A 26231-nucleotide genomic window follows, 5' to 3' on the forward strand; every position below is an offset into this window, starting at 1 on the left:
ACAAATATTTTCTGCCTTTATTAGCTCCCTTAAAACTGCCCACACTTACAAGTTTAATATCTGATACACCCTCTATCCGAGGACAATATATTAAATGGATTTTTGGAGCAGGGAGTTGGAATAGGAGATTGCTCCATTCACTCCTAGCTCCAACCTGATATTGCAGTACCTCCAGAAACGGTGCACCCCCTCAGGGGGAAAAAAGCGTGGTGCAGAAAAGACAACTTTAGTTGGTCTGCCATGGAGAACTAGAACTGCTGTCTTTGGTCTTTCTGTTTCTCGTTTTTCTCTACAGCTTGTGTGTAACTGCACAGGCACCCTTTGAGAAACACGTAGGGATGGTTTTTCAGAGTTTTTTTTTTTCCCTTTACCACCCAACATAGAGACAAAAAAATAAACTGTCCACACTATGTTCTCTTACTAACATACCACCTGATGTGAATAGTTTTACACTTTTGGAAAGTTTTTTTTCAGGTAGGAGTTTGAAGTAAGAGCATAGCTGGAGTAAAGAGCAATCACAGCAGTACTGGTAAGAGATAAGGCTCTGAACTCGTATATTAGCAGTGCAGCTGGAGGAGATGAGAGGTAGAGTCACAGGAAACAGAATCCAGGGGACATGCTGAAAGACTGGTCGCCTGGGCAGGATGCAGGAGAGGGAGGAGACCTGCATGAAGCCACATTCCTGGCTTGGACACCTGGATGGGTGAGGAAGACATTCAACTGAGCGGGGGACTCAGGAAGTGAAGTAGGTCTGGGAGCAGGGAGGGGGACAATGATGCCCATTTGGACATAACAAGTTTGAGATGTCTGTGGGACAATCGTATGGAAGAACCCATTGCAGGTGCTGTAAGTGGTTGGAAGAACAAAGAAATATAACCACCACCAACATTTGCAAAGTGGTTCAGTTTGTTCAAGTATTAGTACATCACATGCATCTCATTTAACACAACCTACACCCTGAGCAAGATCATAATTAGGTTGGGAAGTTCAAACAAACATACACAAAAAGTTAACCAACAAAAAAAACATAAGAAATGCTACAAGGCAGTTTTGGTTTATGATGAGTTGCAAGAAAAACACTTGTTATACTTAAACCACTAATCAAATCCCCACTCAGCTTTCTAATCTCTGGAGCTTTTATTTATTCAACTATCCATATTATCACAAGCCTATCTGTTGAAGGCATTATACATCTTTACAAGTCCGAAAGTGAGATGTAATCAAGAGGAGGAGGTGGAAGAGGAAAGAATGCAGAAGGTTTGGCTCTGCTTTTAGACAAAGGCAAAGGCAAGCAGCTAACAACAGCAACAGAGATGACAGGCTGCCTTTGTCAGCCCCCAGAGCAGTGCCCCCATACCCATCTTCACTTACTAACATACAACCTGTGCCCACAGCTACAGCGGCTACTGTCTCTTATCCCTTCTCAATGGCATATTCATGCCAGGGCCTCCACAGCCTCACCCCAGGAGCCACCCACAGGATGATGCCAGAGAGGAGGCCTGGGCGATGGGACTCTAATGCTCCCTCTAAAGCTCTCCCTCCCACAGGCAGGTGGAGGGAAATTCCAGCCCCTCACAGACACCCATTCTTCCTGATAAAGGCAGCACTACATGAATAGTGTTATGATACTAATTAAAAATAACAACAATAAAAAAAAAAAAACAATAAAAACAATGAATCAGTCCTCTGGGAGAGGTGAGGATCTCAAAGCACCCCACCTGAACTAGTCTGGTCCGTTCTCCTTTTGGGAAACTAACCAACAGAGGCTGGGATGGGTCCTACATTCCTATGCCCAGAGGTGCCCCAGACCAAGCCAGACCAGTTTCTTTCCAATCCAACAGCAACCCCATGGCTCATTTCTGGTGTCTGTGTGGGCATGAGTGTCTGCAGTAGGTCTGGGATGAATTTCCTCATGTTACAATTGTACAGGGAACCCAAGTGTTCCAGATGGTCTCCTGCCTACCACTTCAGCCACAGGTTACAGAGAGCAAGGGGCCCAGTTAGGATTCTGACCTGGTTGTATGGAGAGGGAACATGGAAATAAGGTTCTGCACAACAGGAAAGGGCTCTGAGAGAAACTGCCTGACACCAAAGGGCCATGGACAGCAGCTCCCTGTCACTCTGCTTGGAACAGAAGATAAGTTTAACTCTGTCAAATCCCTTTCCCTCTGGACTAGGTCTCTTTTAGGAGAATTTCTACTGGGAAAATTATAGCTAAAAAAGGAGTCACCATCTACTATGTGTCAACTGCTTATACTTTCTTTATTGTCTGTCATTTGTAACATCTACTGTATACTTTCATTCCCGGGAGGCAGAGAGAGGGTTTATGAACTCCACTTATTCAGTGGTAGATACTGTACTACATTCAAAGAGGCTCTTAACACAGGCATTTTTTGGCTGATGGTGATGACAAGGCTAGCAGAGGGTGATCATACATGTAAAGCAGCATCCCCTGGAGTACATCCATTGCACTTTGTGAAAGGAGAGGCAAGGAACAAGCAAGCACACACACACACACACCTCCTGCAGGACTCAGAAACTGCACTGGATCAGCCAAACCAGGGACTGAAAGGAGATCAGAGATTCTCCAAATTAGTGGAGACACACCTTCCATTCCCAGGGATGACTCACACCAAGTTTACCCAATATAGAGTCCAAATTGACAAAACAAAGAACAGAAAACAAGTCACACTGTGGAGAACATACCAGTTAACAACTAAATCAGGTAGAGAATATCACAGGGGGAAGACCTAAGTCAATTCTGAAGGGGACCTAATACACCAGGAAACACCCTCTACACTAAAGGTAAAAAACCCAAGCAAGCAGAGGACAAAGGGAAGGGTAACTAATACTCTTTGTAGATATAAAAGTCAGATAAACTCTGAAGGACACTATCATGATTTGAAAAATAGTGATTATATTGACCTTCCCTGGTGATTATATATTAACCTTCCCTGGTGGCTCAGGGAAGAGTCTGCCTGCAACGCAGGAAACCCAGGTTTGATCCCTGTGTTGAGAAGATCCCCTGGAGAAGGAAATGGCAACTCACTCCAGTATTCTTGCCCGGAAAGTCCCATGGACAGAAAAGCCTGGTAGGCTACAGTCCATGTGGTCACAAAGAGTCAGACATGACTGAGTGACTTCACTTTGATTATACTGAACCTGCTAAGGTAAGGCAGGGGAAGTTCTGAGTCATGAGAACAAATCCATCACGTTCGCTGCCTGCCTGCCTGCCAAAATCAACAAAAAGGAGGCTGCATCCTCCACAATAGCTACTCTGTTTAGTCTTGCAAAGAACCCGGACTTCACAAGCCTGGTCCAAATAGAATAGGAAATACTAACCCTGCAGTCTTCATGGAAAGCACCAATGTTCCTGAGCTCAACTGCCTTGGGGAGAGTAAGCGAGGCTAGCTCGTGAGGACTCCCACAATAGACAGTGAGATGAGGATTAAAGACCACAAGGGAGAAAAGCCTCTCTCCTTGTCAAGAGTCAAGATGCTCCTAACCGCAAAAGTCAGATTAAGGCAACAAATAGAGAAGAAATCAATTTCTGCCCTGTACTTTACTAAATGATACAAAAGAATATACAAGTTACATAAGGTTCCTGCCCTGAAAGAGTTTAAAATTTTTCTAGGGGGCACAAAATAAAAGTCAGAAAATAATACAAACAATCGATAACCAAGCAGATGTTACATTTTCATAGAAAGACCCCTGATTCTGTGCATACGTGCTTAGTCGCTCAGTCGTCTCCAAGCCTTTGCAACCCCATAGACTGTAGTCTGCCAGGCTCCTCTGTCCATGGGATCCTCCAGGCAAGAATACTGGAGTGGGTCGCCATGCCCTCCTATAGGGGACTTTTCCTACCCAGGGACAGAATCCAGGTCTCCCGCATTGCAAGCAGATTCTTTACCATCTGAGCCACCAGGGAAGCCCAAGAATACTGGAGCGGGTAACCTATCCCTTCTCCAGGGGATCTTCTCAAACTGGGAATCGAACCGGGGTCTCCTGCATTGCAAGCGGATTCTTTACCAGCTGAGCTACCAAGGAAGCCCCCCACTCCCCCGTTCTGTAAGGACCCTTTATTCTTCCATCAAACCTACACTGGAAAACTTGGATCCTGGATCAATCCACCTGTCTGCTTTCTCAGTGTCTAGACTCAGGTTGTTGAGTGCTCCTGGGGTTAGAGGGAGAGAATGAAGACCCCTGGGCAAGCATGCACACACGTACACAGACGCACAACCCCTGCTCTCAGCAGATAACTTCACCCCCTACTTCCAGAGAGAACAGAATCCATCAGGAGGATTCCCTGGCGTCTAATCAAGCAGCTCGACCACCTGCATTCTTGCCTTCCTCCCTCTATCTTTCTCATCAGACACATTCCTAGTTTGACTCTGGATCTCATGCTTTCATCAATTATTCTCTCCCTCCCTTGAATTTTATTCTTTCCTCTGCTGACTCTTCCCAAATAGCACGTAAACTTAATTCTGTGTTAATGCTTAATTCTGTGTCACAATTAACAAGCAAAATGCCCTCCACCCTACATCCCCCTCTAACTAGTCTGGGCCTTCCTCCTCTCTGCTTCATCAAAGTCTAGGTTTCAAAACCTACTTCTCATTCACTCCCCAACCCACTGCTTTCTGGACTATACTTTTCCACACTGCCTTTGAAAATGCTCCAGGAAAAGGTGACCTTTCTAACAGAGCAGAAGTTCTTATCTTGCTTGACCTCTAAATAATCTGACACGGTGTGACACAACTTCCTTCTTGAACTCAGGTCTCCCCCCTTCGTCCTACATCTCTGGGCACTCGCTTTCGGTGGACAATTTCCTTCACAGGATCCTCTTCCTCCGGTCCCCGAACCACCCTCTCCTCAGAGTTCCCCAGGGTTTTTGTCTCTCAGTGTGCACACACTCGCTCAGCAATCTCCTGGGCCGTCCACTCCTATCTAGAGCTCTCCTGAGCTCCATATCCTATAGGTGCCCTCCGGCAGGGCAACCCTGCCGGCACCCCTCAGAAACCCCAACTTCAACACAGCCAAAGCGGAACTCAGTACCATCCCCTGCGCCAGCACTGCCACCAGTCCCCACAAATAACCTTCCTCCTCTTAGACTCCCAATTTTAGTTAATGACACCACCCACCCACACAGAAACCTGTAAGTCATCCTAGGTTCTCCCCTCTCACACCACATCCAATTAGTCAACAAAACCCATGGATTTTACCCCTTAAGATTCCTTGATTTGTCCACTTTACATTGCTATGTCCACACCTTAGTTTAAATTCAAATCACTCATAAATTACTCTAACAGCCACCTAACTGGTCTGTCATTAGCCTTGCCCCTCTCCAGTCCTCTGTCACAACTCTGCTAGAGCAGGGGTATTTCTAAAGTGTAAATCCAATCCTAGTCTTCCTTGCCTAAGATCCTTCAATGGCTCCCCAAAGCCTGTAGGGTGAGGTCTAAACTCTCTGCAGTATGATACAGTCAGTCAACATTCCAGCCCTGCCCACTTTTCCTACCTCATCTCATTTCTCCTCCCCTCACATCCTCCACTCCACCCTTACTAAGACCCAGTGTTTCCTCTCCTAAGACTCTCCATCCCTCCTCCTGTTCATGCTGCCCAGAATGCCCTTGACCTGAACTTTCTGCCCAGAGTTCTGAATTCTCTAGGTGGCAAGTCGGTCATTTCCTCTTGGATGGCTTCCCTGGCCCTTCCCCACTCTGGCTGTCGTGGGTACTCCTTTTCGCTACCATGGCACTAGGCTCATCTGTTCACTAGCACTCCCTGCAATGGAAGGTCATTGTCAGTCTACCAAAATGTCTTCCCTGTTAAACTGTCACGTCAAAGAGATGCAAGGACATTATCTTTGTTCCTTCAGCACTTCGCCTACTGCCTAGTTAGGAGTAGATATTCAATAAATGATTACTGGAACTTCCCTGGTGGCCCAGAGGTTAAGACTCCCGCGCTTCCACTTCAGGGCGTGGCTTCGATCCCTAGTTGGGGAACTAAGATCCCACATGCCACAAGACCTGGCCACTAAATAAACACCAGTTAAATGAATGAATGGATCCTCCAACAACCCCCTGACACTGTGGGAGATTAGCACTTGAAGATATAATGGAAGATTTTAGAAGGGATTTAAGAGGACTTCTTCTGCAATTCTCAGCAGGTGTTCCTGGAAGCATATGATGAAGGTTGTCAGAGGATGAGAAGAGTAAGTGTCTGGGGCACTCAGCATTGCTAATTTAAATGATATGTAATGACCAAGAAACCCAATTTTGAGCCTTAGGTTCAAACACACAGCCCTATCTAACAAGTTCAGATGGAGTAAAATCTTTAGAAGATTTTTTAACAAGAAAAAAGATTTTGCTTTGGAGTAGCCCTGGAACAAGTGGTAGTTAATTCTTTTCAAGACAAAATCTTCTAGAAGAGTTAGCAATACTAGTACAGTATCTAAACTTAGGTCCCTGTGCATGCTAAGTCACTTCAGTCGTGTCGGATTCTTTGCGACCCTATGGACTGTAGCCCACCAGCCTCCTCTGTGCACAGTGATTCTCCAGGCAAGAATACAGGAGTGGGTTGCCATGCCCTTCTCAGGGGATCTTCCCAACCCAGAGATGGAACCCACATCTCTTTTGTCAATGCCACCTGGGAAGCCCTGCCCAGAATGTCTCTCAAACAGGCCCCTCCCTCTTTAATATCCCTTAATTTAACCTCTTGACTCAGTTGCAACAGTGACATCCTAGAGAGTCAATCTCCACTCTCATTCATCATTTACACAGTCACTACACTAATCCTGTCCATTGCAGACAACTCAGGCTCCCCGTATGAGCATTCAGGACCTTCTTTCCATTGACCCCTAATCTTAATGTTATTTTTCAACACTAAGCGCCCCCATCTTCCAATTAACACACTCCCCAATAGAGTATCTGTTTATAGCTGCTAGTAGAATGCAGTGTACAAAAGTGAACTTTTCACTGTTGAAGACCCACTAAAAAATATGGCCACAAAAACTCCCTTCCTATATATTTCAATCCAACGTGCTCCTTCAGGTTGAAACCATCCGAACTTCAACAGACACTTCAAGCTTGTTCTTTTACCCACACAAAGGAACCATCTACCATTCTGAATAAAAATGATGAGAGAAATTTGCTATGGTAAGAGGCAACCCAACAGTACAGCTGGCAAAGCCCTTGCCCAAAAGAAAGACGCTGACTGACCAATTAATTAACTTGTCCTAGGCAACAGCCCAAATCAACCCTGATAACTGGCACATCCTGATAACTGACACATAGTTCTGAAGAAGAAAGCAGTCTCGAACAGTGAAAGAAAAATAAGTGTTTGGGCCCCACGAAAGCAGACTCACAATCTGACACAAAATTTATGGAGCCAGAAGCAAGCTAAGGGTATCAGATCCCAGGCTGCTAAAAAGGGCCTGTTCTTGAGAGCTGCCTTCTCTCCAGCTAGAGCACATCTATCTGTAGGTAGGCCTGCCTTTCCACATTCTCCACACGTACACAAAAGGCATATAATCCAAAGCTCTACATATCGCCCTGTATTTTTTTTAAATCATTTTCTGCATTAAGCACATATGACTTTTAGAATATGAAAAGAAAATTATCTTGAAATATGACTTGGAAGTGCTGCCAAGATTGCCCTTTCTCTTGAGAGAAATTCCCTGCCAATGGACCACATGCAAAAGAAGTATGAAAAGTCCCTACTCTGTAAGAATATAAAATCTCATTAGGGAAACAATTCAAACAGACATGAGGCAATGCAAGAATAACACAAAACAGTATATAGTTAAAAGACTAATTATGAGGTAGACATTCCAGGAGATCAGCGAAGGGAGAGATCAATTTTTGATAGAGGAATGGGAGAAAGCTGCATGGAGGACACAAGCCTTGTGCTTAGCGCTAATAAGGAGAGATAAGATGTGAAGAATCAAAGAGAAAGGGAGTGGGCATTCCAGGAAGAGAGAACATGAAGGCACAGGGGCAGGTATGAGGACCTGAGGGAATGATTACTGAGACCTGCCCAAATGAAGCACAGAGCCATCACAGTGGATAGAATTAGTTGTGCAGAACAAGTCAAATTATGGAAGGCCCAAAAAACTGGAGACAAAGACTCAGAAATTCAGTGTAATTTATTCCAGGAACTGAGAAGTTCTGGAAGAAAAAGATAGTATTTTACTAGACGTAGCAAAAAAGTCAGAATAAACATTCTTAGATACTGCAAACAAACCAAGCCAATGGGTCTGAAAGAGCTCCTCCAGGCCTGGAAATTAGTAAATGCCCCTGACAGAAGCAAGAGAACAGAGACTTAAACTCCAACCAAAACCATGAGGAGCAAAGGCAGGAGCTTTAGCACTCCACACACCTAGTCGCAATGTGCCTCAACATATAATTGTCAGAAGCTGAAAGTGCCAACCTTATTTAGTAAAAGGAGTGCCTGGGTGTTTTCAAGATCATTGAGAAAACACTACCAACTCATTGCGCAACCCATAATTGTTCACTTGTGACTTTGATCCTGTTCCCAGATGTGCACTGTGAAGTATTCTCTATACGATGATCTTGAAAACCTGAAAGTGGCACTGAAAAGTACCAGGACAATAAGGCCTCAGCTGATGCATTTCCCTGGTGTGGATGATGTCACTTGCCAAGCAAGTCCAAGACAGTAAGCAAGCAAGCAGTAGCTCTCATAAGCACTGTTAGCACATGCACACATTTATGATTTCAACAGCATGAATGTGGCCAAACCTTGTGATTTCCCAGCAGACGGACTTGACTCACTTTCTGAATTAACAGTGTCCATGATCAGAAGTAGCAATTACTCTATTGTTCTGTCTAGAAGCTATCCACTCCAATTCATGCGCTGTGTTCTAAAAAGGAACTTAAAAACCAAGTGTACATTTAACTAAGAGATTGCTTCAGAGTGTCACTTAAGATAAACAATACCAAATCCTAAGCTTGTATTTTCCAACCACTGTGTTAACAAAACTTTACCACTTTGCACTACATTGTTTCAGTGACTTATATACCATGAAACCTCTCCCTTAATGAGAGAAAAAGAAATCCTTCACAGCTCATAGCTCTGGAAATGCAGGCCACATAAGACATCTGACGGTAGTTTAGGGGCTAAAAACTGATAACAATAATGATACTAACAATGATAGTAATGACTAAAGTATTTTCACAATTAACTCACTTCAACCAAGTCACTGCTCTGATTTTTAAATTTCGTTCTGTAATACAGCATGAAACTTTCATCTAGAAGCCTGGATCCTCTCACTGAAGTTGCTCAAAGTCGCTTAGTGTGTCTGACTCTTTGCAACCCCACAGACTGCAATTTGCCAGACTCCTCTGTTCCTGGAATTCTCCAGGGAAGAAAACTGAAGTGGGTAGCCATTCCCTTCTCCGGGGGGTCTTCCTGACTCAGGGATTGAACCTGGGTCTCCTATATTGCAGGCAGATTCTTTACCATCTGAGCCACCAGGATCCTCTGACTGACTACTGGACAATAATTTAAGTCTCTATTACTAAATTTGCCCACGTGTATAATACTTTCCTTACAGGATATTATGGAGATCAAATAAGGTAATGAATATGAGGTCGCTCTGTAAAATACAAAGTACTATATACAATATATGAAGGTTTGCTGAACATTAATGGCCTAATATGTGTCAATAGCTCATTTATATTCTTATGAATCCCAAGGAGTTAGTATTATCATCCCCATTTTAACAGATGAGAAATGCAAAGCTCAGAGGTTAAGCAACTTTTCCAAGGTCACACAGAGTAGGTAAATGGCAAAACTAGGACTGAAGAAATGCAAAGCCTTGCTGGATTTGTTAAACAGTATGCAGACCCTTCACTCCTAACTCTCTGTGCACTAAGTTTTCTAAAGTTCTTTTCTGTGGTATGATTAAAAAAAACAAAAAAAGCAGTCCTAACTAGCTTCATATACCCCTGGCACCTAGTGAGAACTCTGAAGTTTTTAAGTAGCAAATAGTCCATGTTACCAATGTTGAAATATAAACGTTCTTTTTTATTTCTAGTCCAGCCTGGCATGTAAAGGCTCTTCAGTCTTTAGGGCTTTGTGAAAACATAGCCTAATTCCTCCTTACATATTACCCTTTTTGTTTAACCACCCACCTCAAATCCAGAGTGTGTCTGTTCCTAAACCTTCTCTCTAAAAGCTAAAACTTTATCCATAAGTGACCAAGGATAGGGTTTGTCTCTACGCTAAGAAAAGAATCAGCTTCTGGTTCTATCTCTCTGACTGTTCCTTCTTAGCTTCCATTGGTGTTCATAAGGACCTGAGTGTACATGTGATCATCTACATATCATCATCTGGATGAAACATTTCTCTCTTGTTTTGATATTTACCAAGCAATCATCTGATTATGAGCTTCATAAGCACTTTGGTTTAAGAAGTGTGCTCCAGGCAGCAGTAAGAATTTCCAATCACTGGACAGGTTGTCCTCTATCATGAAGCAATAAAATTGGCCTGCAAATGGTTGCTTTTTTTTTTCTAACTTTTAATGACTGACTCCCCCAATGCCCATGGAATGAAGCCACAAAAGAGTCTTTACATGATGGACTCTGAGTTCTTTACAGTATCACCTGCTCCCACAAAACTCTAGATCTTCAGCCACACTCAACTACTCCCATTCCTCAAACCTCTCCATTCAGTTCACACCTTCATGCCTTTGCACTATTATTTCCTCTGCCTTCTCCCCTACCTACGCTCCTCTATCAGACTAAACCCCATTTATCCTAAAGGCTCACTCAAATGTCACCACTTGTCTCAGACCTCCCAGAGAACCCCAAGTGGAGATACTCATCCCTCCTCTGCTTCCTCAGCTCTTTACCCACATGTCTGTTCCAGCACTGATCACAGGATCACAATGATTTGCTTGCATGTATGTTTCCCTTGCTAGATATGAATGACCAAGGGCAGGAACCAGATCTCATTCAAAATTCTGGCATCTCCATGGCTAACACGATGTTACCTTTAAAAGATATTTCATAGTTGTTCGTTGGAGGATCGGAAGAATGAAGAACCTACCCTGATTCTGTCAGGTTGCTGCCCACTGTAAAATGTTAGGATCCGAAGTTTAGGTACTAAACTAAGCTTAGTACCTCCTGTTTGCTGGCCAGTCAAGGTCTGCAAGAGCCTTTGGGATATTTAGGAAATGAGAGAGTGTTATGTCCAGGCTGCATCCAATCCTGCCAAAACCATGCTCACTACCAGCACACAGGCAAATGGTTGCCAGGCACAATTCTGGAAAACCCATGCTTGACAACCAACCCTAATACAGCTGCAATACATACTGCCCTACTCCCCTCATGCTGCAAATGCATCGCTTCCCTTCTCATCTTTGCCCCTTCTGGGACAGTTTATGCAACTGAAAACTTAAGCTCTCCTTCTGAATACGAAAATCCTGTTTCATTTGTAGAGTGAGGTGACTACAAATTAATAGAAGCAGAGAGATCCAAGTCATTTAGGGGTCAAACAATGAGTCTCTAGGACCCCCATCATCATCAACATCTCTTTCCCCAACTCTCTCCAAAAGAATGTTTGGCTTAACCTCACAAACTACCTCCCCTGCTCCCTCTATTGATTCCAGCTTAGGCAAACAGTCCTCTATAAAGTAATAAGGGGATTTCTAAGTCTGGAAAATGCAGGAATTCCACACAGCAAAGTAACAAAGGTTCGGACGCTAATCCACCCTGACTTCCCAGTGAGAATGGTGCAGAGAAGGGAGAGAAATTCTTTGGCACTTATCATAAAGCAGACTGCACAACAGTCTCATATAGCTCAAGTTAATTGACTCTGGCCCACCATTTTTGACTCATTCTTTCGCTCAAAAAAGAGATCTCTGTCTGGAAAGGATCAAATTCCTATACACCTGATCAAAGTCCTTCAGAGGAAGGCCAAACTGATTGAAACAGCTGAAAGGACTGGACACAGGAGCCTCTCCTGGAACAAGCCCTACTTCCCCCTTCTTTCCTAGTTTCACCTGCCAGCAATCGCACTTCCTTTCAGCTGCAGGCCACCAGCAAGATGATCCACTGAAGTACTGGGATTTCTTCACCTATTTTTGTTTTAATTCTGCTGGTTTTTAAAGCTACAGCAGCCAGAGACAGACCCAGAGGGGCACAAGAGTTGCCCAAAATCCTGCAAAGGAAACTTAATGAAACCATCCACTTAGCAGCATTTTTTTTCAATGAAGTTCAGCAGCACAATCTAATCTCTTTGTGCACTGAAATGAACATTTCTTAAAAGAAAGACCACAGGGGGGTTGACAGAAAACTTGCTGCAGGCAAGAAAACCTGGACAGCTTACAGGAGCTGATGCAAAGGGAACAAGCAGAACTCCTAAGCAGGTCCATTTCAGCATTTTACCTCTCTCTCTCTCTGCTGCATTCCCAAGCAGAGCTCTAATGGCACGGTGGGGGTGGGGGTGGGGGGGAATGGAGCGTTTTACAGCTTCTTCATTAGTTTCCCCTCACTGAGTAGCTGCCATAAACAAGTATGCTGGACTCGGTCAAAAGGGCTGAAGTTTCCTCTCCTTCAGATGAAAAGAAACTAAAGGCCCAGTCACAAGGGCCCCAGCTGAATAAAATAGGAGAAAGTGCTGCCTATGTAGTTTCTGGGGAAATCTCCATGTCTGTGGCAAGCACAACCGCCACACAAAGCAAAATCCCAGAACTAGATGTTAAAGATCAAAGCACGGGCCTCCCGAGGCCACGCATCCCTGCGTCCACTTAAGGGGCACCTCCAGCAGTTAGGCAAACGCGGTCCACCAGCCTCGGGGCCTGTCAAAACTTTCTCTGCAGACACCCGGGCTTTGGATAAGGCATTAACTTGCAGAACTGCTTAGCAAGAGAGCTTCCAGGGGTTGGAAATCCGAGCTCCCAAGACAAATCTTTAGGGGGTGGGGAGGACGGCGAGCAGTAGACCCCTGCCTCTATCAGGCTGGAAGCCCAGGGGCTGGGGGTGGGTGGCGGCCTCGCCACCAAACCTGCACGCTCACCGACCCCGCCCGATGCTCACCCGCTGCCCCCCCGACCCCCAAGGAACCAAGGTGATTCACAACCTCCGCTGCCACGCGACTGATAGGAGGCCGAAGGAGACAAAAGGGGGCGAGGGACCCCGGCGGGCACGCGGAGGTCCGAGCCTCTCCAGGAACCGGTGGCTTCTCCCGCCCCAGCTCCTCCTCCTCCTCCCCGCACTCCCCGCCGCGTTTGGTCTCCGAAGCGGCGCCTGGCCTCGCCTCTTTCTAGCGAGGCCAGATAACAGGGCACATAATGTAACTAGTGCTGTGAAGGCGCCGTCCCAGGTGGGAGAGGGCTCGGAGGCTCATCTCAACTCTAGAAACGAGCCGGCTCCGGCCCACGGCCGCTCCGGCCAGGCCCCAGCGCGGGTGGGCGCCACCCCGCCCGCCGCCCCACCTGCCGCGGGCCCGGCTCCAGCCTGTCCCCGGCCCGGCCCGCCCGCCGCCCGCCGCCCGCCGCCGCACCTTTGTAGCGCTCCAGCACATCCTCGTACGCCTGCACGAACTCCTTCTCCTGGTTGCGGTTGGCCGGCTGCTGACCCGGCACGTAGCCGGCCATGGCCGCCCGCGCCGCACTCTCCCGGGGCCCCGGCGGGCGACGCTTCCAGGCCGGCGCGCTGAGGCGGCAGCCCCAGCCTCGACCCCTTTGTGCGGCCCGAGGGCGACGGTGGTGGCGGTGCCCCGGCTCTCGGTTCTCCGCTCCGCGCCCGCCTCGTCCGGCCTGCCGCTCGCGCTCCGCTCCTCAGCCCGCTCGCGCTCCGCCGCCGGTCCCGCTGGCGTTTCCGCCTCCCCACCCCTCGGCTCCGCTCCTCCCTCAGCCCGCCCCGCCGCCGGCGGTGGCGGCGGCTCCTCCCGTCAGGAGCTCCAGGCCCGGCCCGCTCCCCGCCCCTCTCCCCGCCGCCTCCTCGGGCCCCGAGCGGCAGCCCCCGACCCCCTCCACCGCAACCCCCACCCCCGGGGTCTGTGGACCCCCGCGCGGCCGCGACGCGGAGGAGGCGGATGTGGGGGCGGGAGGCCGGCCGCCGCGGGGGCGTTCCGCCCGAGCCCCGCCGGGCGGGAGGCCCCCGACGCGTCGGGATGAAAGGCCCGGCCGGCCGCCGCGGTGGGGAGAGCCCGGGGCCCGCTCCGCGGGGCGGGCGGGCTGCCCCACTCGGGGCGGACCCACACCCGGAGCCGGGACAAAGGAGGGAGCCCCCTGGCTGGAGAGAAGCCGAGCTGGGCCTGTGCCGCGGCTGGAGAAGGACCCAGAGACGCTGAAGGTTAGGGAGCGAGCCAAAGACCTAGATAGGTCGCAGGGCCAGACACGGTCAGGAGGAGGCCGCGGCAAGATCCAGACGGGCCGCCGGGTGAGGCCAAGGGAACACTCAGACCACAAAGAATCCCAGGAACAAAGGGTTTTCCAGAAACGGAAGAAACTGAATCCCAGCACCATGAAATAAACCAGGCCAAGAACGAGGAGCCAGAGCCTGAGAAATGACAACTGAGGGGATGAAAACAGGATTCTGACTGCACATCTACAGGGAAGCGATGCAACAGGAATATTATTACAGTGTGACAGCCACGGGAGCAGAGAGGCTTAGATCAAAAGGGAGAAATGGGGGAACCTGAGGCTGAACCAGGTCTGCTGTGTAACAAAAGGCTTCTGGAGCCTAACTGCTCACAGAAGAAAAAGGCAAGCCAGTTACTCTCAGTCATCAGGGAAAAGGGAAAGAATGAAGAAAGAGTGCTGGTGAAGGCGGGTAGGAATCTACTAGGGACCATTTTGAGGAGGGCATTCCCAACATCCTCCGATCTTCCATTCAGTTGCGTATCCTTCAGGCCCAGTATTCATGGACTGCACTGGGGCAAAAGCAGTGAATGAGGAACTGAGGTAAATGCAGGTGATTTTTTGCCCACAGCTACACCTATCGCAGCCATTATCCTTCCCAGCCTCAGCAAGTCTGTTAATTTTGGGGGCGCAGGGGGAGGGCGGTGGGAAGCAGGTGGAAATGTGGTTGTGAGTTAAAAATTAAGCGCGCTGATCTCATAATAACAGCACACTAGCAAGTCAAAAAAGAATTCATGTGACACTAAGCTGACAAAACTGGGACTTGGGCTTCCATTTCAGTTCCCATTCTCGGGATTTTTAAGAGAAGCTTCTCACTCCAAGGCCTGCATCTCTGTACGCTGTGAGTAGTGCCAAGTATTTGCCAGTGCTCAGCAAGCACATTAATAACAAGAAGAGATGATGCTTTTCACTAATAGGTGCTTGATGGTTGTTTCCACATCATACCATGATCAGAAATTGTGTGAGCAAGTCATTAATCATATCTTTTTCCATCAAATGGTGCTGACTTGCCCAACTTCTAGGCATAGAGATCATACAGGGAAGGGCCTGAAAGAGGACAGACAGGGAGGCGCCTTGGACAAATGCTCATTTCCTTCCAGGTTAGTCCTCTGTGCTCAAAAAAAGCTAGTTCGCAGTTTGGCATCAGCTGCTAATGAGCTCAGTTTAAGAAAAGGAAGAGAAGAAGCTTGAGGTTTATTCTTTTTAAAATAAATAAAAGGCTTTTAGTAGAAAATGCAGGATGCAGAAGTTGGTGATGGATGGCATAAGCACATTTTTCGTAAACAGAGGAGAATATAGAAATGCTAACTCCGAGGATCTTGACTGTATTCACGCTGAGTCATCTGCATTTCCTATATTATTTCATAGCAGAGGAGCTAGGAAAGCCCAGACACAAACATACAGACACACACACCTCCACCCTCGCCCCCAAACAGACATCTGCCTCCTCATTTTCAGCACAGTAAATTGGAAAGTTGCTCCATCCCTTCCTGGGGCTGCTACATGCACCACTTAGTGAGCAGGTTCCTCAAGAATTGTGACTGAGGTTTGCCAAAGGTGCGGAAAGACAAGTGCAGGAAGGGAATGAGAATCTGTTCTGGGAACCAGGCTTTGTTGGAGGCCTGGGGGATGATCTGGGGGAGAGGGCAAGGGGTTGAGATGCCATTAAGAAGCATGGTAATTAAGGAAGAAAGTTCTGGTTTGGGTTGTGGCTAGAAGGGCTTCTTGACATGATTTGCATTTAAATGCTCCCATGAGATTTTGAAGTGATGCATTCTTCTAATGAATGGAAAGGGGGAAGTCCACATGTTTGGCTGATGTTCCTGTTTTATACAGAGAAAATTTTACAAGGATAGAGGAACAAAGCGGCTGCTGGGGGGGTGGGGGGTGATGGGAAGAATGAAGCCTAGGAAGGGGAGGTTTTTGGTTTTTTCCAAGCAACAGTCTAAATTTATAGCCAGACCACACAATTGGGACAGCTCTGAGGCTCTCTCCTTTTGGTCTATGATTTGCCTTTGCTCCAATAGTGAGACTGCTGTTGCATTTCCAAATAGGCTGCCATGGGGAAGCTGAAGGAGACAAGGTGTACTCCGAAGGACATCTAGTGGTGGGAAGGGGTAATGCACGTAAATCAAGCCCTATTTTCTCTCAGTGTCCTCTCCTTAAAAGCCTCCCCAGGTGCCTCTCTGCCTACGGCTCCTCTTCTTTCACCTCCTCCCATGGGCTCTCTCGCCTCAAGGCCCTCCCACCTGCCTTTCTCCCAGGCCAGAACCCTCCACTGCTTTCCTCTTCTGTCCTGGCTCACTCCTGCTCAGGCCTCTGCTGAAAATCCCACAGGGAAGCCAGCCTTGATCTCTCAGATTAGTAGGCCCTCCTGCCTCTCTTCTCCCCTTAGGTAGTAACCATCACACTGAAGTTACAGGTTCAGTGTCTTCCTTCCTTACTAAGTCATTAGCTCCCTGAGGGCCATTGTTTGTGTGTCTTGTTCATCACTGGGTCCTTAGCATTTAGCAAATGACCTGGCCCAGAGGGCACTGATTAAATATTTGTTTTAACTTTTGATTAAATGCATGAATGACTGAACCAGATGATCCTAAAATACTCAGCTGCCTGTGGCTTCTTGACTCCCTAGAAGGCGAGGGTATTTAAGAAAGTATGCTTCTCTCACAGCTTCCCTTATCTCTGCCCAGCATTCAAAGTCCTCCATATTCTGACATCTACCTTCCTTTACAGTCTGATTTCCCTTATCCCTAATAATCAAACTCAGAACCTTTGCCTGGAATGTCCTCCATCCCCAACTCCACCTAATGATCCCCTGCGCATCTTGTAAAGCTCACCTGAAAATGACCTGAGGTTATTTTTCAGTCAATTCAGATAGAAGAGGCTCTTCTCAAAATCCCAACCACAAACCAATTCTTTCCCCATTCCTGGGGCAACCACAAGTACTACGCATATCTATCTACATCACTGCCTCCTAGCGCCCTGGTTCACAAGTTCTTTGAGGCAGAAGAATTGATTTCACTTTCTTCATCATATGGCCGAACACAATGCTTTGCACCTAGTGGGTGCTCAGTAAATATTTCCTGAATGCATGGGTGCCTTGCTGAAAACACACAGGGGCAGGGGCTGTGAACTAGATCTGCGATTCAAGACAACTGAGTCCAATTCAGTGTCCACTCAGTGGCCGAGAGCTGAGGGCAGGTCATGCACAGAGAGGAAAGAGGGAAGTGCAAATCATTTCTCCTGCTGGTGCTCCTCCTCCAGGCTTTGGAAGGCTTACTCCCAGCACTTCTTCAGCTTGGCTCATGCTGCATTATTTTACATGTGTTAATTGCTTCTTTATAAATAAATTACTTGCTAGTAGGGAGGGTGTGTGTGTGTGTTTTCTCTGGTCCTCTTTGCAGAGGTACACTGTCTCCTGTGTCCTAACAAGAGCCGGAGCCAGATAGACGACAGACACCAAAGGGGCTATCCATTGGCCAACTCTTGGAAGAAAATCTAGTTCCAGGCTTAGAAGACCTGCCTCCAGGCCCAGCCCCACCATCCTTTTAGACATCAGCTTTAGCTAGTCCCAACCAAAGCTCCTTTTCAGCCCAGCCCCTGGAAACCCTTGCTAAACTTTGCCTGAAGTTCCCAAATCTGCTTCTGGGGTAGGAATTTGCCCACTATCATGCTGCCCTCTTCCGTTCAGAAAGTACAACACCACTAATTTATGAGGCCTGGATGGTGCCAGCCACCCAGAAAGACAAGATCCCAGCCACCCAGCAGCCCATCACCCCGTCACCATAGCAACCCTCAAAATGGTTACTCAGCCATCTGGGTTACCATAGCAACTGGCCAAGTCTCTCCACCTCAGCCTCTCCCTGGGCCTTCTCCTCTGGCTTATCAGAGCCAATGCCAAAGACTCTTCAATCCTTACTGGGGGAAATGAGCAGAAGCTGGACCCCTGATAGGCAGTTGCCTCAAAGGGGCGTGGAATGTCTTGCCCACCCCGAGCTTCCCAAGGCTCCTTGGAGATAATGGGTGTTAAGACATTCTGTGAACCTTGAAGTGGCACACAGATGTTAGCTATTATTAAACTACTGTTCCTTGTAATGGGGGAGGCAGTGGGTTGCCCTAGGCAGAGCTAGTGCCATTCCCAGCTTGGTCCCTCACTGGCTGGGAGACCTTCAGCAAGTTACCCAACTCTCTGGGTTTGTTTCCTCTATTGCAGCACGTCTGCCTCCTCAAGTTATTTCAAGGATTAGGTCAACAAAGCACAGAAGAGCCTAAGCACAAAATTTGGCACTTGAAACATCAGTAGAAGCTGGAAAGGTACTGGCCCCTTTCCGATCTCCCAGTCTCTGTGAATATGTTTTATTTTCTCTTTTAAGGAATCTAAGCCGACATGAGACCAGTGTACTCAACCACACCCAATCTCCCTTCCTGCTCTGGGTCAGGGGAGGGCCTCATCCAGTGGGGTGGGGGGCCTCTGAAGTTCCTACCAAACAGGGCCACAGGCAGTCTGGACTCCTTGGGGAATTGGGAGGCTCCCCAAATTAGGGGGTGTGGCTCATAACCCATGAACCTCCCCTCCACTTGAAACATCTCCCCAGCTTATACTACCTCAGGCTTTAGAGAGCAGTGGCTACTCCTGCTGAAGATCAGAGTCACATGGAACAATTCAACAGTGACAGCTCAGACCTGGGGCCAAGTTACATGGATTCGCACAAGAACAGAATTCCTTCCCTCTAGGGCTTCCCGGGTTGCTCAGTAGGTAAAGAACCTGCCTGCAATGCAGGAGACACCAGAGATATAGGTTCAATTCCTGGTTTGGGAAGATCCCCTGGAGGAGGGCATGGCAACCCACTCCAGTATTCTTGCCTGGAGAATCCCACAGACAGAGGAGCCTGGCAGGCCACAGTCCACTAGGCAGCAAAGAGTCGGACAGGACTGAAGCGACTGTGCACAACACAGCACATGATTTTAAAAGATTTCACTCCGTTAGCATCTCCACTTCAGTCTCTCAAGACCAAATCCTCAAAAATCTATTTTGGGGGTACTTTCCTCAAGTACATTGGTAGGGTGCTGATTCAAACCCAGGGTCTGTGGATTTGAAGTATTTTAGGCAAACCAGACAGACACCATCCTCAGAAATCAAGATTTCAGACACAGAACCAGGTATGCTCCAGCCCAGCTCTGTGTGTCCGGGGAGTAGGGCATGAACCTCAAGCCAGAAGGAACTGAGGATCAGACGAGCAACACTGACACAGCCCTGGGCCAGGAGTCAAAACTCCCTCCTCGTACTTCTGTGAAATGGTTTGGTGGAACTTGGCCAGACTTCAGACAGAACTACTGAGCAAAGAAACTGATATACTTCCTACGGGGGGAAAGGCAATATACTAGTTAAGAAGTGTGGGAGGTGTTATCGTCTAGTCACGAAGTCGTGTCCAACTCTTTTGCCACCCCATGGAGTGTAGCCTGCCAGGCTCCTCTGTCCATGGGACTGCCCAGGCAAGAATACTGGAGTGGGTTGCCATTTCCTACATCAGGGGAGATTCCCGACCCAGGGATCAAACCCATGTCCCCTGCATTGGCAGGCGGAGTCTTTACCACTGAGCCACCAGGGAAACCTGTGGGAGCGGAAAGTATGTGATTTCTGGAATTTACATCTATATAACTGGGGAAGCGGAATTGGGGGATGTTATGAACTGAGACTGGCCATGAATTGATAATTCTTGAATCTGGGTGATGGAGGTTTATTGTATTCTCACAACTTTATAGTATATGTTTGCAGTGTTCTGCAGAAGGCAGGGGATTTGGAGTTAGGCCAACTTGAACGCCAGCAATGAACATCTCCAAAGGGCACGTGCCCATGTTGTGTTTCAGGGGATGCTGTGCAGGTTCAGCAGTGGAACTGCATCCCAGTTCCACTATCGGCCAATTGTATGAGCTCAAACAAGTTCCTCAACTTTCCTCTTCTGTAAAAAGGGAGAATAGCAACAACTTTCCAAGGTTCCATAAGGATTAAACAATACATGTTCATGCCTGGCACATGTTTCAGACTCAAAACACAGTAGCTTTTCCAACTACTGCTTACTAGGGGATCCCAGCTGGCATCAGCTCTGAGGAGCTCCTGGACTGAGTCCAGAGTTCAATTCCCCAAACCACCCTCTGGATTCTTTCATCCTAACTCCCATCAGCTGTTCTCTCTTCACCTCCCTTCCATCCTTTCTACTGAGGCCAAAGAAAGGAGAGCAAGAACAGAAACAAGCAACAGGGACATACCCTCTCTCTTCAGGCTGTCCTGGCAAATTCCTATCTCTTTTCCAAGTCGCAGATCAAATGCCATCATTGCTCTAAGCTAGGAGGCAGGGCAGAAGTAGAAGGAAGCCCTTCCCTCTCGGAACGTCCTCACAACTCTGGGCTTGCAATGTGCACAGTTCATGCTGCATCCTAGCTGCCTTCACAGGCTGGAGCGGGGTTCTGAAGCCCACTCTGAGCCTAGCACACAGCAGTCCTGGATGCGGGTGTGTGCTTTCAGACGTGTCCGACCCTTTGTGACCCATTGGACTGTAACCCACCAGGCTCCTCTGTCCATGGGATTCTCTGGGCAAGAATACTGCAGTGGGTTGCCATGCCCTCCTCCAGGGATCTTCCCTACTTCACAACTGAACCCATATCTCTTATGTCTCCTGCATTGGCAGGCAGGTTCACCACTAGCGCCACCTAGGAAGCCCACACAGCAGCCCTAGGAATATGGTTAAATGAACAAGTGCATGATCAATGAATGAGCAAAGGGATGAATCAAAAAATCATAAATTAGTGCACAATTGCATGAATGAATGAATAATATTAATGAGAATAGCTAACATGTATCAAGTCTGACTGCACGGCAGACATGGGCCAAGTCCCTCACTCCCACTATCTCATTTAATCCACCTGCAAGACCTGAGTGGCACTCTTGCGCCCTCATTTTAACTGTGAGAAAGTGAGGCTCAGTGAAGTTAGTAACTACTCAGGGTCACCCACCTGATGAAGTGATGGAACTGGGACTCCAGCCAACTCCCAAAGCCATTCCCTGGAGTGAATGAATGGAAGATTTAGGAAAAGAAGAAAGAAAGGAATGAGAAGGGAAGAGGATGCCTAGAGACACATCCACTTGAGGCTTCAGGCGGAATCCTCCCCTTGACCCAAAGGCGAAAGCCTAGTACCTTTTGGGGTAGGGGTGGGACATAGCTGAGGACGGAAGTTTCAGCCCATAATCACTCCTCAAGTTACAAGGCCTTCCAGACCGTCTCTGCAGCAGCATTCTAAGTCTGGGCAGAGATTATAGCCACAAGTACCAGCTCTACTCCTGCAGGGAAGCCAAGGCACAGCCAGGAAGCTGGCCGGCTTCTACCCGACAGGTGGCAAGAGGCAGACCCACGGCCAAATCACGGCAGGTCCTAGCCACAGCAACTGGCCAGGCTGGAGATAGCACGATGGTGACGATGGGTTCTTAACATTCACACCCAGGTGTGTTCACAAACCTTTCCCCAGGGGAAGGACCACTGGAATAAAAGAGAAGTGCAGCCCCTGATCCTGCTGCACTGTCAGCCCCTCTGGAGGCATCAAACTCCCTGGGGCTGAGAAATGGCAGCCTTCCACAGCCCCCCAAGTTAACTGATCCTTCCTCCACATTCCTAACCTCGGTTCTAGGCTGCTCTCAGAACAGAAAGGGCATGAGTCAGACTGCCGCTCCAAACCTGTCTCTGTGTCACCTGGGAAGTCACTCAAAAAGCATGATGGAAATTCAGCGACATAAAGATGGCACCTCACAATGTGACAACCACCTTCCCTGACCAGCTGGGGGGTCCCACAGGGACCCTGAGCCTCAGAGAAAGGACAGCTTGGCTGTCTTTTCTGCTGCTTGCACAGAATTCTGCCCACGTGGTCGCTTTCCATCCCTGCAGCTAATGTGACCCAGATTCACTTTCAAAGAGCTGGAGCCGAGCCGGTGGTGTGTAGCTACAATTCATTCTGCCCCACTTTCAGGGACTCTCTCCTGTTCATCTCTCCTGCTACTGAAACAGAGCTCCAGGACAGGGCCTGGGACTCTGAGGATCCTGCCAGTAAGAAGCAGAGGAGCCGGAAAGGAGGAGGAGGCTCCTTGCGCTCAGGAGTAGAGATTCCCAATGGAATTTTTAGGCATCCGTCCTCCCTGCCCCCGCATCCCATTCTTCCCATCATGGCTCGGCCAGAAACACAGACACACACACACACACACACACACACACACACTTCCATCTGCTCTTTGACAAAGCCCTGGAGTGAACAAAAAAAGGCACAAGACTAAGAGACCTGGGGCCTCTTCCTTGCTCACCTAGGAAACTGCTGGCTTTCTGGAGTCCCTCCCCACTGTCTCCTCTAGCTGCCCAGGGAAGAAACAAGGAATGACACGTCAAGTGCAGTATCAGACATGTTAACCCATGTTTGTCTGGCATGTTTTGACTCTCATCCAATGATCATTCGAATCAGATGTCATCACCTCCCTTGCACAGATAAGGAAATCAAAGTCCAAAGAAGTAAAATCATTCACTCGGGTTTTCTGACTCCAGATTCACTTGTCTCCACAGTGCCCGGCACACAGCTGGGGCTAAACCCACTTTTTTTAACAGAATGAATGAATGACCAAGCAAACAGGAACCTTCTGAGAGCTTCTATCCTGGAGGAGAGACACATGGGCACAGAGAAGCAAGCTTCTTCCCCTGACCAAGCAACAGCTCTCAAGGCTGTCTCCCCAGGGGTGAGCCCTTGAATCACTCCAGTAGCTGAGCTTAGGCTCAAAAGCAGGAGAAAACACCAGCATCAAGTTGCATTTCACAGCCCTCACTGAGCCTTTAGCTTCCAGAGCCCACCTTCTCAGAGTGAGATCTTGGGGCAAAACCAGGAAGGTTGAGATGGGCCTCCTGACTACAGTTAACTCTAGATCCGGTGAGGGAAACACACCTGGAAACAGTGAGCTTTAACAGAAGGCCAGTTAAAACAAGGCTAGAGACACAATTGCTGTCTGACTGGTGGAGAAATCAGGGAAGGCTTCTTATGGGAGACCACCTTGGGACAAATGTTGGGGATGATGACTTCATGAGCACCTGCTGAAGGGCTCCCAAGAACAAATCCTACAGATGCTTCCTACTGGTTCATGGGAGGCCATGCCTCAGCCCTGAGTCCCTGTGCTCCCCGCTTTCACAATACATGTGTGCATGCTCAGTTGCTCATTCATGTCCGATTCTTCGCAACCCCATGGACTGTAGCCCTCCAGGCTCCTCTGACCACAGAATTTTCCAGGCAACAATACTGGAGTGGGTTGCCATTTCCTACTTCAGGGGATCTTCCCGATCCAGGGATCGAATCCCCATCTCTTGTGTCTTCTACATTGGCAGGCAATTCTCTTCCACTGCACCACCTAGGAAGCCCTATTTCACAACACATACAGGAGAGTAATTATTTTTTCCCTTCTGTCCTCTGAACTAGTTCCATGAAGAAGGAATTACCTCTTCAGTCATCTTTAAGTATCAATGCCAAGAACAGGGAGGGTCCTGAATATGTGATGTTACATGGTTGAATTCCTGATTGGTAGGTAGATGAGGAATCCCTCCTGCCCCCAAGCCCAGCCCCTAGGCCAAACAGGGTCCCTTCTTTCAGACACTTTACTGCCATCTGCAGGAAACTTGCCACAGTAAAAGACAAATTTACAGTGACAAAAAGCATAAATGGCGCCCCCTAGAGTCATGCAGTGTCCAGCCATGTGACTTGGGTCCTGCACTGGTTTTTTCTCCCCCCAGGCCTCACAAGCCCCAAGGGATACAACCTTCTCTCCTCTGCCCCCTTTACCCTGTAGGGTTGCGCTCCTTGCCCAAGTACCCTCTCCACCTCCCCCCTTCCATGGGCCCTGCCCACTCTTCACCAGTGAAGGATATTTCTATTGCTGTTCAATAACAGAGAGTTAAAGGCTCCGAAGAGGCAAACTCCACTACATCTTTGTCTCTGCTTTTTTCTATAGCTCAGGATTGTGAAGCCTCTCCCAGATGTGACCAGAATGACTCTCTGGTGAGTCTGGACATCCAGCCAGCTGTTTAGATTGTAGCCAGCAGAAAAATTCAGCTGGCCTGGTTGTCAGGTATTGCCTAAGGGAATGGAAATAGCAATGTACCTGGAGTTAGAAGATCTGGGTCTACTGGTCCTGTGTGACTCCAGGCAAGTCCCTTAAATCCTCTGGGCCTCAGATTCTAACACGTGTCCCACCTAATGTGCTGTTATCATGAAATCTCTATCATCAACAGAAACAAGGTTTTCTCCTTAACGACTAATGTTCCACTTTGGTGTGGCTGGGCTTAACGAGTTGAGAACAGGCTAGCAAGGTAGAGAGAAGAAAAAAAATGGAGGGCAAAGATGAGGATGGGGAGAATTGGTTATAGCATGTGTGGGGCCCCTGGAACCTGTTCTGATTTTGTAGACTTGCGATCAGCAGTTTTCTCAGCCCGACATGCCTCTCCATCCGACATGTGTCATCAGCCGGGGTCCCCCATTTGCCTCTTCAGCATGAGGGAGGCCCTGAGACCCGTGCAGGACACCGAGGAGGCCAGGCACCGGGGCAGTCTGTGTATTTGGTGAGACTGACTCAGACGCCCCTACTTTGCTTCAGAACCCAGGCCCACAGGGAGGAGAAAATTACACAGGCCTCAGCTGGCTTCCAGGATAAGACTGACTTCATTTCCTCCCCGAAGGTAAGTTCTAACTTCAGAGAGCTTCAGAGCACACAGGGTCTCCCAGACGTGCCCTTCCCACCCTTGCAGGAAGCAGTTGCCGGAGAAGGAAGGCTGCCTTCTTAATTACTCTGGTAGAACCCCCACCATGCTCTGAAATCACAGGAAGATTTCAGCCGGGGCCCTGAAGTAGCAGTCCCGCCTCTCCTCCACTGCCTCTCCTCTCTCCTGCTAACGAAACACGCCCAACTGCGGCACACAAGTTATTTTTAACCATGGCAGTCTCCCCATTTTCAGCCTCACTGGCCCAGCCCCCTCCCCAAGACAGTCACGTGGCAATGTCAGGATGTAAAGAAGATCAGTCCCGGTGCCCGCAACAGCACGGGGCCTGCCTGTCCCATGGTTCAGTGGACCCAGCAGAACCCTCAGGGACTGAGCCCCCTTGAGTCCATTTCTGTTCTAGACTCGGAATGCTAAACAGCAGGCAAATCATCCCTTGGGGCTCTTCAAAGAAGCCTGGGAGGGGAATTCATCACAAAGGAATCTATAAGTACAGTCATCCCTCAGTGTGTACAAGGGATTGGTTCCAGAACCCCAGGAGGCACCAAAATCCACAGATGCTCAAGTCCCTTACAGATCAGTTGACGTGATACAGTTGACCCTCCATATCCGCAGGCTCCACATCTGTGCACATGGGTGATGGAGCATGGGGCTACAGGGTGTGAGGAAGGGAGAAGGAGGCCTCTACCCTGTTGCCTTCAGAATAATGAGGGGTTTGAACGTTTAGAGGCCCCTCAATGAGGGCCCTTCAAGGCTGGAAACAAATAAACCCCTCCTGCATCATAGGGACAGCTCTGAAACTTCACTGACTGATGCCATTGTCCCTGAGGTCTTGAGAGGGACCAAAGAGTGCTTCCTCCAAGGGCTTCCTACTGCCCACAGTGAAAGTCGCTCAGTCGTGTCCGACTTTTTGCGACCCCATGGAGACTGTACAGTCCATGGAATTCTTCAGGCTAGAATACTGGAGTGGGTAGCCTTTCCCTTCTCCAGAGGATCTTCCCAACCCAGAGATCAAACCCAGGTCTCCCGCATTGCAGGTGGATTCTTTACCAGCTGAG

General features: G+C 48.4%; 1 protein-coding gene and 1 non-coding gene across 2 annotated transcripts in view; one reads left to right on the forward strand and one right to left on the reverse strand.

The window, feature by feature from the left end:
- MACF1 (microtubule actin crosslinking factor 1) overlaps positions 1 to 26231 on the reverse strand; it is a 350958-nt gene that overhangs the window by 319352 nt on the left and 5375 nt on the right. The gene's annotated exons all lie outside the window — the stretch shown is intronic.
- LOC145507992 (U2 spliceosomal RNA) lies at positions 5 to 191 on the forward strand. The gene has a single exon (XR_014055274.1). It is a non-coding gene; the product is annotated as a U2 spliceosomal RNA (small nuclear RNA).

Source organism: Giraffa tippelskirchi, chromosome 5 (genome assembly GCF_054371585.1).
Source record: "Giraffa tippelskirchi isolate mGirTip1 chromosome 5, T2T-mGirTip1v1.2.pri, whole genome shotgun sequence".
Lineage (NCBI taxonomy): Eukaryota > Metazoa > Chordata > Mammalia > Artiodactyla > Giraffidae > Giraffa > Giraffa tippelskirchi.